An 18,622-nucleotide genomic window follows, 5' to 3' on the forward strand; every position below is an offset into this window, starting at 1 on the left:
ATTCACTACAATGTTCCTCATACATGTATATTTCATTTAAGCAAAGAATTCAAATCTATGGGTATATCTACTCTCCTCCTGTGAAGAACAGTAACAAAATAATCTATGTAAAGAATTTAGTTACCTTATTTTTAAGTCAGACTAAAGTGAAAGATTACATCATCTTTCTCAGCAGTCCATCTAAGATCTGGTAAATACCTTTCAGAGTGACAAAGTCAGTAGTGTATTTGATTGAACTGGCACAGCTATTAACGCACTGCACAGGCACAGAGCTGATACTTCCATTCATTAATCCAACACTTCCAATCTTAGCATGCTGACACTGCTATAGGCATCCATGCAGATTCAGCCAAAGTTAACAATTAACACAATGGCTTCAAAGCAGTGCTTAAGCACTTAAAAAACCCACAAAATAACACAACTGATGAAAACTGCTGTAGATAAAACAGATGGTGGTAATAATCCTCTGCATGCATGTGCTGATATCTGTGAAGATGGGAGTTAAATTAAAACTTCTGTCCTGCTTAACTTGCTTGGAGCCTGATACCTTCAATCACACTGCAGATCCATCCACACAGTTCCTAGCCTTATTCCTTCTACTTCACTCTGTGCCTTTATTTATTTAAAAGTAAATTTCTATTTCTGCAGATTCTCTTTGTTTTTCTTAGACTTTTCAAGGGTTAGAGGCATTCCTGAGGATAAAAGCTGCACTACCATGAACAATAATGAGGCTCTGTGAAAGCTGAATCTCTGGATTCACAAAATATTCACAAAATATTATCAGCTGAAATAATGTATACACACCACATTTCTTTAACTGGTAGCAACTTCATGTACCACTTGGGTCAACTGAAAAACACTTGCTTATCCACTCAGCTTAAATGAGCAAGGATACTTTTGCATACAGACAAGGAGGAGGGCCAGATTCTGTGTACTCAAAGCAATGTAAGTCTCAAGTTATGCCAAATAATGTCACTGAATTTGGCGCACCAAATGCACAAGACCAGTAGAAGCCCTGGGAACACAGTATAGGTACTGCCTGTTGCCTGCTCCTCAAAAGGAGCTGTAAGAGACACAGGAAAGAGATAAAATAACTGGGGCCAGCCTGTCTGGTGCAATTCCTCCTTCTCACTCTGCAGAAAGAAAGATCCCTTCCAACAATTTCAGGACGGCTACAAAAGCCTAGAAAAGGACCAGTAATTTGCATGAGAGACCAATCTTCCCCCTCTGGGAAGGAACAATGCAATACTGTGAATCGTATGGTGAATACAAAATAAAACTACCAGGACAGCAGTTTTCTTTGCCATGACTCCAGCTGATCCTCCCTCCAAAGAGCATAATGCCATGACAGGGGAAGTAAAAGCATTTTTAAAGGCTTTCTAACAGCTAAGAAACAAAAAAAAGAAAGCAAACAAGGGTTTTTTCAGAAGAGAAAGCGGGTAGAGGAAAGAAGAAAGACACATTAATAGCAAAGGCATCTACCATTTCAGCTGGGATGTTTGCTTGCTGTTTGCCTTCCTAGAAGGATTTTGGCAACTGATTGGAAGAAATCAGAACTGCAAAGATGAGGTTCAGCAAAAGGAAGATATTTTGTATATTTTACGTTTACCAGTCACAATTAATAGCTAGGATCATTTCTTGAATGATTTCTGGAAGTCTGCTGCATTTTGATGTCATAGTTTTGCAATGCCGCCAGAGAGGGGCAGAGAAAGACTTCTGACCATTAGATCTCATTTCTCCAGTCTCCGTGTCTCATTCAAGATGGGCATCTTCTGGTACTTCTTCAGATCAGCAAGCACAATCAATTCTTCTCTCTCTCACTGCTTGTCTTTCATATTTTCTACCTACAATAGTTACTGTTAGTTAGAAGATAAAGTATGCAAGTGAAAAAAAGTGCAGACCTTTTAATTCAGATACTCTTTACACTTTATTAAAAAAACCCACTCTGCTTTATGCAAAGGATGAGATCTCTCTTCCCATAATTATTTAATAGTCATACTCTGATAACTAGGACAAAATGTATGTTGGATTGTGTCAGGCAAATGTCTGTGGAGATCTAAAAGAAAGCATGCCACGCTAGGCATGTTTCTGATCTGGGGTGGGAGCAGGAGTGTCAATGGGAGAGAGGTGTAACAATCTTGTATGAAATATGTTGTTTATCTGCACTTAATCATCTGCTAAAACACATTTGTTTGTATGTGTAAAAACCTGGCACATCTACTACACCACTTCAACAGAGAGTGGTGTACAAAAAAACCATGCAGATGTATGGCACCAGTTAAAAATGTTATATTACTATATTAAATTTTTCACTAGCATGAGTCCGCTAAGGATGGTGACAAATTATCATTATTATGTCGTCAGGAGTTGCTATACAAATTACAAAAATGTTGTATCATAACTAGATCACTACAAAAAAACCCTACCCAGGTGCCTGATGGCCACCCATTTTTAGCTGAGATATCCATTATTTACTTACTTGCTTTATTCTGTGTGAATATAAACAAGTGCAATTAAAACTGTGCACTACAAGACTAGGTTACCACCCAGTTCTTCAATTACTCAGTAAAATTGTCTTAAAAATTACTGTATAGATAGATTATTGCTAAACCCCCCAGAACAGCCAAATTCCTAATATACTTAATGGAATTTTACTCAGATAAGCATACAAAATTACAAACCCCAATAATATTTCAACTGTAGTTAAAACACAGGATGAAAAAAATTGCTTTCAGCTTACCTACTTAATTAAATGTCACTGTGTGCAGACAAAGCCTCGACCTATTTATGAAAAGTACAGCTAAGCCGACTTCTTTTATCTGCACATACAAGTTTTCAGATGCTGCCTCTGATCTAGTATGTTTTTCCCAGATGTAAATAAGAAAACAGCAATTTGCTGGATGTCTAACTTCTTCTTCTTTTTATCAAGTGTATCATTCTTTCTTCCTCTTTCCCTATAAATATCTTCCCATCCTTCACCTTCACACTACTCTCCCCCTCATTTCTGGCATCTCAATTTCTCTTTCTTTTTATCATCTTCATGTGAAAGAAAACTATTTTGAGCAACCAGAAAACCAAACTGAATTTATTCCCATTGTCACACCTTGTCAATCCAACAGTTTTTCTAATTACATCCCAAATTTTTCTGCTGTGCCAGTGTTAACTCCTAGCTCCTGCTTTTAAGAATTTTAGGCTTGAGTGTGACAGTTTCATAGCATCAGATAAACATGGCTGAACATGATATTCTTATGACGACAAAGAAATCTCTAAAGTACCAAACGTTCATTCTTTGGGCTGCTTTGAAAACAAGGAGATAGGCTTTTTGTCTGACACAATATCCATGAAGGGTGGCAGGGACTGCACTGGAGCAGTATGTTCAGTAAGTGTAGCTAAAGAGTATGTGCAGCACATTAGCTAAATAAAGTTGCTCTTCAGTGTGTTCATCTACTGTAAAACATGACAAAGCACTGCATTTACTACTGGAAAGGTATGTGTGAATTGCAAGTGTCACCAAGAAAAATCTTTACATCATTCTGAATTCACTGCAAGGAATATGGTAATAAGCTTTCTGAAATGTGTGGTTTAACATGTTTGGATATAAATCACTAGTGAGTGTATTTTAAGTGTAAAAATTAGATTTTAGTGCCATTTTGCCTTCATATATCTAGATGAAATCTGATTTAATTCCACCTCTTCTGTCACCCCAGGGTTGTATCAATTTACAACTCAGAGCCTCCTGAGAACCGTGAAATTCTAATAAGCTTAACTGATTAGGGTTGTTTTCTCCCCTTAAGTATCTTCTCACTTACTGTCTGCTATTATTTTAAAAAACATAATGTCTTCATCAGTCTCTAAAACCAAATTTCCTTTGCAGGTGGAAGGGGGGCAAGAAAGAGAAAAGAGAAATGAGAGGAAAATGAAGATAAAACCTTTGTATTCCCAGTGAATATTAATATGTTATCCTAACCAAAACAGCCATTCTGAATGTCTGGCTAATTCTACAAAATAGCCACAGTCTTTAAATATATACTTAGCTTACAACCACCACCAAACAGGCAATTTTTTAGCTGAACATGATCATCAGCATAAAATGACGAAGATACAAATATACAGGAAATGTAAGAGTCTTCAACTTCCCATTATCTTGGTTAACTATTTTAATCATTAATACCTTCTTGCTGCAAAACATTTCTGTGGAAACCAAGCAAAAACTGTCTCCTTAAAATACTTCAGAAAGCAGAGGCAAATTTCAGTTTATAAAAAAAGGATTGGGTTTTGCTTTTAGGGGATTGGCTAGTTTTTTGGTTGGTTGTTTGGTTTTACAGTGGGGATGTTTATGTGTTTGTAGTGGTTTGTTGGGTGTTTTTAATACAGTCATCTAGATATTCATAATGTGCTACTGAAAAAAGCCTTTTTACTAATGATAGAGTTTTGCAACCTTACATACTACACAGTGATTCCACACTTTTAAGTCCTCAACCCCATGTGTAAGCATAAAATAGTGCACTAGAAGCTATAAATTAAAGCTAAACCTCTGGTTTAAAGCTATCTTGAATACAAAAACACTGACATTACTGTTCTCAACTGCAAAGCTACAACTACTTCAATGGTGTTGAAAAATAAATGCCAAGTATTTTGAAGCAAATGGAGAGATAAGCTGAATTATATAATATATTTATAAGCTAAATGTCTGCTGATAATGATAATGTTATGTGGCTGAGCACGTGTAGAAAATAGAGTATATTCAGCAAAGCTTTTTAATAGTAACTAAGTGAAATAACATACATCCCAGTCTTCATATTCTAATATTACCTTTAATACTATCTTGAGCCACATCTCCATTCGGTTTGAGAGAAGAATATATTCACATTTGCTATCCATTCTCCAATTTATTCCTATTAGAGATCCTTAAAATCTGAGATATAACAGAATTATATGGATAACTAAGCTAATCAGTGTATGGACAAATTAAGATTCATTCCTAAACAGACCCCAGTTGATTCTTAGTAGCCTGCATTTCCCTCTGGACCTATCAATTTTTGTGCTACATTAATTCACACTTCCTTTAAACTTGCTTGGATCCCGGAGAACTGTGCATTCACCTAGGCACTTAGAACTTTTTCTACTTATATCTCACAGAATTTATCAAAATGTTTCTGCGGCTTAGTCAGGAAGATCGATTTTAAGAAGAGCATATGCATTAAAACAGACCAGCATTTCTTAGAAGCACACCTGTTTGTTAACTCTCTGCATGTAAGAGACAGTAATTAAAACTTCTTCATATTCTTACAGCTGTATATGAATGTAATTCAGCTCAGGGATTCAGCAAAACACTGGGAGTTAGATACAGACTAATATATTCCTAATTAAACTTCTTTCACATCATCAAAAAATGTAACCTTCAAACTTCATTCTTTTTCAAAGCTTATCTCCATTTGCAATACCAAATCACTATTTTTGTAGAGAAAAAAATCATGTTTTATTACCAAATTACATGCATTTCAAGTTTCAGTGTGTAACTGTTATAAAATGTAAGATACTAACCCACACTTCCTGACCAACATAGTAACATCTAGTTCATAAATATACTGCATTTTACCTTTCTACGTTGCATTTCTTTTTCATATAAGCTTAAGAAACTCAAATTCCTTGTAGATTCAGGGAGATCAAGATCTGCATCATACTAAAGATGTCTTTCCCTCTCTTTGCAACCTATATGCAAGCATCCTAACAAAATCCTATGTTGATTCCTGAGATCTAACCAATGTGTTACTGGAATTTATGGAGATAAATACAGATAAATCTTGAATCTTACTCCAGCAGATTCAGGATCATTTAAACATGCTTGCATGGAAGATGGCATGAATGAATTTATTGTCCAATCTGGTAATAAAGCAACAGATTCTGCAGGCATTTGAAGGCCTACAGAAGACCTGACATATTCCCAAACTGCAGTAAGAATTGTCAGTCACTACCATTTTCATTACTCCTGTTCCTCTCCATCTTTACAAAAATACCCATTGCTGGCTGAATGAACTGATGCAAAACTATAGACAGGAAATGGGACAGAACTCCTCAAAAGACCACACAGGCTGGGAGGATCACAGAGCATTAGAGGCAGACAGGTCCCTTTTTCACAATAGGTAAGAAAAATGCTTTTAAAACTGAGATAATTATCTGAGGAAAAAACCCCAAAACTACAGTTTTCACCTCAGTGCATTGTGTCAGAGTAAAGACCATCCTGCTAAAGAAAAGACAGATTGAAAAGCCTTTTTTTCCAATAGCTATATCCAAGCAAAATGTTCCTAGGAATTTACATTCCTGTAAGTACCATCATTATATTGGTTGGCCTTTCAATAATACTTTTGCATGGAAAACTTTTAAAAACCAGAAATCTAGAGATGAGGGTTGAACTTCTCTGCAGATTATCTTAAATACACTTTCAGAAAAACATCACAGTAAGCAAACATGCTTTTTGGAGAAATGGGTGGTAGATGTGTATCAGTGTATGCCTATAACTTAAAAGCATGTCTTTTATATTGATACTTCCCTGTATGTTGCAGGTATGGAAAATGGCTCATAGAAGATCTATTGAAAGGCTGACTTGCTTTATGTCAGTTCTTTATTTGTACTTACCTTCACATGCCCTTTCCTTCTTTGAAGATAACTATACACACTGCACAAGCTCCTGACTGATTCCTCACTAGACTCCATATGGATTCAGTCACTATGAGCAACAAGCCTCCATCCACATGAATGTTGTTGTATTTTCAGGATTCAATAGCAAAGCATGCATAATTTCCAAAAACAGTATATCCAACAAAACATGCATTTAAAAATTGGTTCATTCACTGAAAGGCTGCCACAATTACTAAGAATGTCACAGATTAATCTGAGGAACACAGGTTCCGATAATTATTATCTTCCTGTTTCATCTCTCATCTAATTTTGCAAATTCTACCGTACTCCAAATACTACAGAAAGCCCTCTGAAGAAGCAGTCTTACTAAAAATTTAAAAAGGAAACCCAAAATAAAAAACCCCCAAAAAACCCCAAAAAAACCAAAACCCCAACCCAACTCCAAAACCCACCCAAACAGACTTTCTCCCTTTTAAATTTCACTGTATAAAGTTTGGAAAAAAGGAAAAAAGAGTTCACAAGAAATCATATACACCCTAATTGTTGCATACTGCTTATACTATCTGTAACTGTCAAAATACAACTTTCTTCTTTAATCAGAGCTATACTATGATAAGTGGTTTTATTCCTCAGAAGAAATTAAATTCTTATCTTTCCCATTTTGGTACACTTCACTTGTCACAGAACTTACGACATTTAAAAAATTAAGTTCAGGAACTCTGCAAGGAAAACCAGGCAGTTGTGATTCTGCATTTCTTTTATTTCCACTTGGGCTAGCATGTATAAGTCTTCAAAGCCATGAAGACCAGGGAGTTCACATTTCCATTCTAAAGAGACCTCACATCAAAACTGACACAACAGTCTTACATTCACCTCAAATGATAAGGAATTCACTTTTCTTCTTTTTACTGTATTCACAGATAACCTCTGCTGAAGAAATGGAAAGCATCATGCTGGCACCAGAAATGCTTTCAAGCTTTTCTGACCTCACATGTTCACCAGATTTGATCACAGCTGATGCCATTTTGATTTGATGCCACATTAAAAAGATGCCATGTAGTTATAGTTGGGAAATATTTTCATTATTGTGATCAGACAATGATCAAATTCTAGGAAACTAACAGAACTGAGTATAAATATTAAGTGCCTAGTATTGTCATCCACCAAGATTATGAGGCCTAAATGGCAAACAATGCACCTTGGGTATCTTAGAACAGCGAAGTTCAACTTACAGCACCAAAGGCAGACTGAAAACTCTTTGCATCTTGATATACAATGGTCAAAACCTTCTATTAGCAAGAAGAGCAGCTCAACACCATGCACTGAGTGTTTTAAAGAGCTTTTCACACAGCTTGCTTGCAGCTGATGTAATTAACCTGGAGTTACAAACACTTTATGTTCTAATCAGTTACACATCTAATGCTGGGTCTGAAGCTGGTTTTAGAGAAAACTCAAACTGTCATCAAAACCACCCCTTTGCTCTTGTCAAAAAGCCAGATCAAACCTCCTCTGTCCAGAGAAGAAACCTGGGTTGTTATCAGCTGCGTCCACATCTAGAGCTACAGATCTGACAGAAATATTATATGGTGATATCCTGCAGATGATTAACATTTTAAGAATGATTTATACCTCCATTTAGGAATGGAGGAAGCTGGCATCTTTTTGAATTATGACCTTCTGAGCCTACCTGATTCAGTAAGAAACTGCAATGCTGTATTGTTTTACCACAAAGAACCTTCATCGCTGGAATACCTGAAAGTATCTATTGTTTCTACTGAGGCACAAGAAAAGTGGCTGGATAAAAGATGCCAGCAATGAGGGGAAAGATCTAAGGAAGCTCAGACCCACATGAAATCAATGTAACTGATGTGAAAACACCTTTCAAAAATCTGTTTAAATATTCACAAAATGTTGAGATTAGATAATCTGTAAATCAGGTTTTTTTGTTTGAAATGGGTCACTCGAAGTATCACAAATTTGGATTTTGTTAGGCAGATCAGCAAAGATAAAATGTTTGGGGCTGTTTTTTCTGTGCTAAAGTGATGCTAGTGGCTGTCAGTAAGTATGTTTTTGATCTCCAGCAGGCAAATAGTTCCAGCAGCTAGCAGCTGGGGACTTGCACACAAATCTCAGCTGCTGAAAGACAGGGAAGTCATGCAGGAATGAGGGATGTTAACTAGCAGTCTAGTCCCTAGCAGAATCAAAGGCAAAACTCCTAGGGAATAAGGTTGTTTGTAAAATAATACATATTTTATCCTTTTAAAAATTTACTTAATTTTATGAGGAAGTCACCTACTTACTATTTCTACTGTATTCTAAGGGTTGTAATATATCTGCAGCTTTTGCTACAATGCTCATAATCTACAAATAAGTGCTGGTATCTCTTCCTTGCCATAAGCAACCCAGCAAAGCCTTGAACCAGAGCTACCTGTGTGGATCAAGGACACACTGATGTCAGATGTCTCACTGATGAGAACAAAACTACCTTGCACCACTAGCCTGACCAAGTAAACACCAACATTTCTCAGACAACAGACCACAGTGCAAAACTGGAAGAGTTTATTAAAACCAAAGTTTCCCAAATGAGACAAAAAATCTTTGCCTTTTTACAAGAATTACTAATAGATTATGTGGTCTTCTCATTATGACTCCACAAAATTAATAAGAATGTCGAAACTACCACTACACTACAAAGCAATCAAGCAACAACTTTCTCATTTGTCACTGAAGGTTACACACATTCTAATGACACAAAATTAGCTATTTTGGATTTCAGACAATGGAATCTCAGTGACTTTACTGCTTTTGCTGACAAATTATTTAAAGCTTGATGCAGTGGAGTGGTGTGAATTCTCACTGCTTACTGAAAACTGAACAAAGTGCTAAGGACTGAAAGTACAAGTTCTGTGTGTTTTCACATACACCAAAGATGAAATAAGATCTCTCACCCCTAATTTTCTTCAAAGCCAGACCATGAACATAAGTGTGTAAGTAATATCCTCTCAGGAAAGAACACAACAATTTTTGGCTAAGCTAAGCAATTTGAAAGAAGGTATCAAAGCCTTTTTTATTTTCTTCAAGTCTGTGTGCTATTGAATTACAATTCATACAGGTTGCTTTAAAAGACAGTAATTCATATGAAGGAATATAGTACTACATTCAGATTATTTTACAGATAGCAGGAACACAATCCAGTACTCAGGTTGGCTGCAATGGTTTCAGTAAGTATCAAAACCAAGACACTTTTTATGCTTCTCTCTCAAAATGAACCCATTTAGCTCCCAATTGATTACATTTTTCTCTTTCAAGACAACACTGCATGACGCAAAACTAAAATGGTAGAGCAAGCAATAAAAAGTATATGTGGTGTAATCTTTTCACAAAGATAGACATGAAATTAATATTTAAACTAAACTTAATGTCTTTTTTTGTCTTTTTAACATAGGAGTTCTTCAAAAGGAAAAATGGAATAGCAAGATGTTACAGGTCAGTTTGCAAATACTAATTTCTCAGAATCACACATCATTAAGGTTGGAAAAAACCTTCCAAGATCATTGAGCCCAACCAGACTTTGATGAAACACCACCATGCCAACTAAACCACAGCACTAAATGCCACATCCAGTCATTTCTTGAACATTTTCTCTACCACCTTCCTTGGAAATCTATTCCAACAATCCCTTCAAGGAAGAATTTCTTCCTGATGTCCAACATCAGGATCAACAATCCCCGCAAGAACAGCTCAAGGCCATTTCCTCTTGTCCTGCTGCTAGTTCCCTACCTTTCCACAACCTCCTTTGAGGTAGCTATTAGTACCAAAGCAGCATCCAGTTGCATTCAAGGTGCAAAACTGGTCTCTGAGCAGCAGAAAAATGAACTAGAAGAATGAAAGGATGACAGCAGTCTTTATAAAAGAGCATAATAACAGTATCTGTGCTTTCTTAATGGTGTGACAAAATTAACAGTTGAACACACATTAAAGGGAGATGCCACTGGATTCCAGGCATGAGAAATGTTTTGTATCTGTTGAAGAAAGTAATTTCAAAACCCTACACAGAAGATTGAATTGCCCAAATTGCAAACCAGTTTCTTTAATGAGAACGACAGTCTAACATACTTGGGAACATTATTTTTAAAGGATTAAAACACTATTGTGAATGAGAAGTAATGCTATTTGGACTGTTTTGTTTATTTACAGGTTGACTGGTTTACAACCATAAACTAGGCAGGACTCCATGGTCAGCCAATGGCTATGTGGGATTAGAGGCTACCTAAGGAATACATAGGTCTAACAGCTGATTTGCCAGTTGGCAATCTACTTCTCAAAATGATAAACACAGTACTCGGGGTTTTGAGGCATTGGTGATCCCGTCTAAATCCTTCTATATAATATCCTTCTAAAGCTGAAGCCTACAGAGATATGAAATTCTAGACTGCAGTAACAAAGCCTGATATTACAAGAGAAAGGACCAACTGAATAAATTGCATGTCTGTATCAGCAAGAACTTTGATAAATACTCAAAATGAGGTTTTGTATTTGAACTAAAATGTTCCTCCAAAAGTTGTTCATATTTTCTGTGTGTTGAAATGTGAAAATAAACATATGAGAGGTCAAAAAGCTACAAGCCATTTAACAATAGGCATCCTTGGTACAACAATGAATGAAGACCTAGAATACTGAGGATCCAGAAAGACTTTCCATTCCTCTTTTTTTCTGGGAACTAAAAATTTACTTTCGGAAATACACCCTTCAGATTAATACATGAATGACAAGAAATCCTTCTCTTAAAGCATATTCCATTGTAAGAAGAAGGTAAGAGATTGTTTATTTCCACTAGCAAAAACTAGTGTCTCAGATGAAGCCATTAGCCTTCATCTGAGACACTGCTTCCAGTCCTGCACAGCCCCAGTACAGGACAGATGTTTGGAAACTAGGGGGAGTTGATAACTGAAGGGTTATCATCCAGATATACCAGCTGTGAAGAGATACTAGAAGAAGTATCTCTTCACACCTGGTGTATCCAGATATACCGGTTTTGTAACAGGGTTAAGAATAGGGAATTTACCTGCAGTCCTATTGTCCTGACATAATCCTTAATGTTATTGTATTCCTTATCTACCTGTGCACAAAAATTCTCACTGTATCTTGAAGATCCTACAAATGAGAACCCTAGTGGGGAGTGTGCTATCACAGGGAGCGATCACCTCTTGCATGCAGTTTCCTGGTTCTTGCCACATGGTATTTGCTTCACTGGCTCTTTGGTCTTCGCTTAAGCAGAGAATTTCTCCATTTTGGGTTCTCTTTTCATTTTTTTTTTCTTTTTCCTCATCTCAGAGGGGCTGCAGCAGGAGTTTTGGGCTGCCCTGGGGAGGATTCCGCAGGTGCCTGTCCGCAGCCGAGGCTCTGCCGGCAGTGGTGCAGTGGCAGCGCTCCGGTCGGGGACAGAGAGCACCGAGTGTCCCAGGATAGAGGGGACAGAGAGCGCCGAGTGTTCCGCGACAGCGGGGACAGGGAACACCGAGTGTCCTGGGACAGTGGGGACAGAGAGCACCGAGTGTCCCAGGACAGCGGGGACAGAGAGCACCGAGTGCCCTGGGACGGCAGGGACAGGGAACACCGAGTGCCCTGGGACAGCAGGGACAGGGAACACCAAGTGCCCTGGGACAGCAGGGACGGGGAACACCGAGTGCCCTGGGACAGCAGGGACGGGGAACACCAAATGGCTGGGGACAGAGGAGACAGAGAGCACCGAGTGCCCTGGGACAGCAGGGACAGGGAACACCAAATGGCTGGGGACAGAGGAGACAGAGAGCACCGAGTGCCCTGGGACAGCAGGGACAGGGAACACCGAATGGCTGGGGACAGAGGAGACAGAGAGCACCGAGTGCCCTGGGACAGCAGGGACAGGGAACACCGAATGGCTGGGGACAGGGGGGACAGAGAGCACCGAGTGGCCTGAGCCAGAGGTGACAGGGAACACCGAGTGCCCCAGGACAGCGGGGACAGGGAACACCGAGTGTCCCACGATAGAGGGGACAGGGAACACCGAGTGTCCCAGGACAGAGGGGACAGGGAACACCAAGTGACCTGGGCCAGAGGGGACAGGGTACACCAAGTGCCCTGGGACAGCAGGGACAGGGAACACCGAGTGACCAGGGACAGCAGGGACAGGGAACACCGAGTGACCTGGGACAGAGGGAACAGGGAACACCGAGTGCCCCCCGCCCTGCTGGGCCTCTGGGGGAGGGTGCCGGCCCTGGGGAGCCATCAGGTCTCCATGTGCTGCTGCACCTGCCCTGAGAGCTCTGCCTTCTGGCATGTATCTGTTGCTGCCATCTCGTCCCTCAGTCCTACAAGCCCGAGGCCGTCCCTGCTGGGCATGGTATCAGGAAGGGCATTTCCAGCTGATCGTGACTTTGCAGCAGTTGGCTATCTAGCCGTTATTTACTGTTACCTTTTTTATTCTTGCCTGTTGCCACTTTGTTACTAAACTCTTATTTTTCACTTACATCCTTTGGTTATTTCATTCATTACTGGTGGGAAGGGATTAGTTGGAATCAAGAAGAAAGTTACCCATTTCAGACTGCCCATCTCTTTAAATTGTCTCAAAATTATACACCTATTTGTAACAATGGTAGCATTAAAATGTATCTCTGTGACAGGAGATTTTAGTTTATTCTGTTAAGTACTAGAGATCTTACCTGCTTAGGGAGTTCACCTCATAAAAAAGAACCATGTTTGGCAACAAATAATAACCATCCCTAACCTGAAGAATTGACAAGGAATACAATTTCAATCCATTCATGACTTCAATTTCTCCAAATAATTCTCAGAGGGAGCTGATCCAAACAAAATCCCTAAAAGCTGGCAACTACATCTTTTAGATGGCCACTGCTCTTCACTCTAAAAAGATGTAGATGTGGATGCACAAGTAATTTCAATAGATTCTGATTGATAAGCAGTGAGAGTAGCCAGAAAGATGATCTAGATAACTCAGTAGGAGGCCAATGAAGTTCCCAAGAGACAAGGCTGTTGAATAGTCAATTCTTGGGATCTGAAGACTTACTGACCTCCGGTTTGTTTATCACCAGCTGTTTGAAAGTGCTGCAACTGGAGTCTCATTAAAGAATTCCAGCACAAACTTCAATAACTCTGAAACTTTAAAGAGAGAGTAAAATATCCATAAAGAGCAAGTATAAGAGTGAATACCCAAAAGGTCCAGAGCTCTTGAATAAAAAATTGCTGCTATTAGTCAGCTACACCTCTCTAGACATTACCATTCAGAGCACCACTGGGCCTTAGGGCTCTTGGTGTAGAGGTAAAATGCTATGGTCAGATAATACAAGGAGCTAGATTACCTCCAACCACTAAAATGTGCTTAATAGAAAGTCAATATGCTAATTTTGCATTAGTGGCTGCATAGCCCATTCTCTCAGAATCTAAGACAGCATAAAAACACAAGGCTGGCATAAACTCTGTATTAGCTGCATATATTCCAGTTAATGTGACAGAATGGCTATCTTGTACCCGACATTACAATTCTACTGTGAGCAATCCAGCCATGCAGAGATATAGTATTAATGATTGTGAAATCATGCCTTAACTCCGTGGCGCTAACCTAATTGTGAAATTAGACTTTGTTTATTTCACAGCTGGGTACTGACTGGCTATGAATTGAACTGAAAATGCTATTTACAGGCCAGTATGTGGCAATACTTCCAAGCAAACAAGAGACTGAAGACGTGAAGATGGGTATCAAAATGGGGCTGTAAATTAACTTGCTGGATGCTCTTACTCAAAAGTTGCCTGGAATACTTCACTACTCTGAAGCCATACCAGAACGAATCTCACAGGCCATTATTCAAATGATAATAATAACAACGGCTACTAGAAAATGCTGTATTTTCTACACCACTCACTAATGCAGCATGGCATCATCTCCCTAGTGTTGCAGTTTCCAGTATGTTTTTCTAAATACATGTTTTATGGAAACCAAGAAATACTGACAGAGTCTCACAATCAAAACCTACACAAATTAGTGAAAAGTTAAGGTAATTTACTTCAGTTACTTCATATAATCCCAGCAGCCCACTGCTTCTAGTTGCTGACTACAAAAAAGCTCCAAAATCTTCTCTAGTTGAACAGCTACAGTTGAAAGTACAAAATAATGCAAGAATTTTACAACTAAATATAACTTTGTCACAAATAATGTTTTCCACCCTGACCATGGGTGGAAGCTATTTTAATAGTTTCACAATCAAGAAAATGTGTGAAATCAGTTGTGACTGGGGATTACAAAGAAAATAATTAGTTCATGGACATCGATCTACAAATCAACACAGACCTTGGAAAAGGCAGACCTCAGGATCAAGACTCTCCAAAAAGTGGCTTCTGTCGAGCCCTGTCATCACTCTGTGTTCTAGGAGTGAAGAGGGAAAGACTCCTTCTTTTGCTATCCCAGTAACACCCAGTTAGAAGATACCTGGGCTTCAGTAACAGTCTGTCCCTGTATTTCCAGGGAAAAAAGCAATTTTGAGGGACCACAGTTACAGAGTAACACTAAGTCCACCTATTAAAAAAATGTACCTATCAACTTGTTCCTATTGCATAAGGATTTGACTAGAGTGCTTCACTAGGAACAGAGAAAAATTTTTGTAAATATATTTTTTTAAAAGTCAAGTAAAATTCTTAAGTTTTGCAGTGATAAAAATTTTCTGCTCTATCAGTACAATAATTTTTTAACACCTTTAATTAAACAAATTTTAAGAATCTTTAATTCACTTGATGTTAAAGTCTCAAAGTACGCCCAGTATTTTTGCCAGTATAGCTACTTTTCAGTAAACTGTAGTAAATACTTTATTACTTAATTTGTTTGGGTGGGGTTTTTTGTTTTCTTATAGCTGCTTTCCAGTGAACTATAGTGAACATGTAATTTGGGCCTTTTAATTTTTTTTTGGGGCCCCCTATCATAAAGCCTATCCATGCTAGATCAGAAATAGTTCCTTCTGCACTACCCTTATTCTAGTCTAAAAATCTTGCCCTAAAACCTGTGAGAAAATATTAGGTGCATCTACCGTGCATTCATTACTTAAAATCTTGTATTCTGTCCTTTAAAACATTTTTTTTTTACTTCAAGCCTTTTTGAATAACAGGGAGAGAAAATGCACCTGAAATAAATAAACTCATTTTAGAGATAATTTCTAACAAAAATGAAATATGCTCAAGGGCATCCACATCTTACATAAATGCTTAGCATGAAATCATTTTATTATAGTTAAGATAAATATCAGTGGACAAAAGGGGCAAATGGAACAGGGTAAAAGTACCAGTTTTATTGTGTTCAATGAATTAATACTACACCAGTGTAGAATAAAAGAACTGCAATGGTGTACAGAAGTGTATAAAAAATGTACACAAGTGAGCTCTCCAGCATTCCCAAGAACTTACCAAAGATATACTACATTTGTACACAGGTTTGTGTGTGATCTGCAGCACAGCATGAGATTAGACTGACTATACAGTCTAATGCTTTCTTGATAAGTTTACCTAGCCATAGCTTTGATGTTCAGTTCTTGCTTTTGCAGAAAGATGAAATGACTTGCTAACACTTCTGCTGACTTCATTTTCTTCTTGATCCTCAACACTAACAGCTGAAGTTTCAAAAGTGGCACTTCTGAAAAAGCTTAGGAGACTCTAAGAATGGTAACTTGTTTCATACATCATTTTCTACTAGCAGTTTATATTTTTTACTAAGAGTAAAGTGCAGACCTGTATAAATCAATAAATTCAGTTTCATCATGTTGTAATGAAGAGCTGTAACACCTTGACTCTTGAGTTATTTTTATTTATTTTCAATCCAGGTTTGGACATCTTTTGCATGAGTGATGATCTGAACTACTATCCTACCTAGATTCTACTTTCACAATCCAATAGAAGATGTTACATCACACAATGTACTTCTTAAAAAAATCCTCATGCCTACAGTATGAAAAAGTCACTATCAAAAAAATGAGACTCAAACCTAATTTGAAAATTACTTATTTTTAAAAAAATCCAATTAATTTGGATTTTTTGAAAAATAAAGCAGGTTTTAGGCAAAACCATCTGTCCATTTCAAAAGACAATTAATATCTTTGCCCAGATCATTAAGTCTTACATGGCCATAGAAATAACAATATTTAATTTAATACTTGCTAGAGGGAAAATGTAGAATGGCTCTTTTGTAAACTCTGTTAAAAATGTATGAGATATTTTTTGTTTTGGAGAATTTAATTTTTTTAATTCATAACCCTTAAATGTCACACACACTGAAAACCCTCATGCATTCTAAGCAGAGCAGATCAGAAGCAGGCAGCATATATTAATAACAATGGGCCTATTAGCATGGAATCAGAATGCCAGTCTTAACATGAGCAGGTCACATGTCTGTATAGCAAGGAGAATGACAATACAAATTTTCTCAATATGCAAACCTTTTGTCCCAAACTCCTTTTTTGAAAGTTGTGACACATGCATTTTATACAGTGAGGATAAACCAAGTGTCATTATTTTTAAAACGCATAGTTGTATTTGTTTTTGCTCAAGTAGAACTGGCAGAGGACAGAAGAAATAAATGAGGAAAAATTACCATTAAACAAAACTAAGACAGAAAATGCATTTTTTCCTATGTTGGAAATTATTTCAGCAAGAGACTTTGAAGCATGTTACAGGAATATCTAGTAATACCATGGAAGCCAGAGACTCCATCTTGGAGAAGCAAGCAATTTTCATTGTAGAATCACAGACTGGCTTGTGTTGCAAGGGGCCTTCACTAGATCAGGTTGCTCAGGAATCCATCCAACCTGGCCTTGAACACTTCCAGGCATGGAAAGTGCAACAGATTTTATTTTGCAATATCAGAAAATCAAAGAATTCTGAAAATCAAAGGCATATTTGATGCTTGACACCATTCCTCATCCATGTTGATCCTAAAGCCCTCTACAAACTTTTCAAACTTGAAATCAATTTAATGGTCCAGAAAGAAACACATTCTGTCACACTCTGCTAACCAGAACTGCAACACCATTTAAATTCCACCAATTTCAGTTGGTAAATTCTCTTCAGACTGTCTTCTCCCTTCATGCATTTGCAGAGTAAATATTTCAAACACTTTGGTATTGCTGCCAAAGCTTCTTGAAACTACCTCTTGAAACAATGTGTCTGGCCTTCAAAAGTCATAAAATGCTAATTTATTTTCCACAGTCTACATACACTATCAAAATAATCCTTCTGTGCATGGGTTTAATTAACAAAATTAACTTGAAAATACTCTTGGTCATTAAAATTTTTATTTAGTGTTACAGAATCAGACCAAATAGCACTTCAATTTAATTTTACCTCAGAACACAAAACCTAACAAATTCCCTAGCAAGTCACCCCATAGACCAAAATGCCAGAAATTATGGAACAAAGATTTGTAGTGAAAAAGATAAAGGAAATGTATAGGCAGAGCTTCCCTTAAAAGATTATCAGCTCTCCAGATTAAAAAATCTATAATATTTTCAGGTTTCTTTTGTTTCACTGTGCACACTTTGAAACCAATGGCTTTAAAGGCAATATCCATGCATTCCCACTAGACACTCTTTCAGAATTCAGCTGGGTTTCTTCAGTTTCATGTGAATTTATTTGTCTAATAACCTTCAACCTCTATTCGAAGACTTGTTCTGTCCTTCCTGAAACTCACATAAAAAGTTTGCCACCACATTTTTGAGCACAGCTTTCCAAAGGATTATTACTTCCGTGACCGAACCAACACTCTCACTTTAATTAAAAACACTTCCTCATGTATCAGCCCAGTTTATAAAGTTAGTATGAGTCAATGACAGTTGTATTGCTAATCTCAGTAAATGCCTTCCCTTCAGCTGTTAATTGTCATGCCATTGTCAAATTGAGAAGAATATATTAAGTCGCTGCTTAAAGGTTATACTGCATTTTATCCACTCAG

At 37.7% G+C, this 18,622-nt stretch overlaps 1 protein-coding gene across 4 annotated transcripts in view; it reads right to left on the minus strand.

The window, feature by feature from the left end:
• The window catches only part of COMMD10 (COMM domain containing 10), a 151,889-nt gene that overhangs the window by 46,354 nt on the left and 86,913 nt on the right, over positions 1–18,622 (minus strand). The gene's annotated exons all lie outside the window — the stretch shown is intronic.

This window comes from Agelaius tricolor, unplaced genomic scaffold (assembly GCF_023055355.1).
Source record: "Agelaius tricolor isolate 1412-34295 unplaced genomic scaffold, bAgeTri1.0.p SCAF_4, whole genome shotgun sequence".
NCBI classification, from domain to species: domain Eukaryota; kingdom Metazoa; phylum Chordata; class Aves; order Passeriformes; family Icteridae; genus Agelaius; species Agelaius tricolor.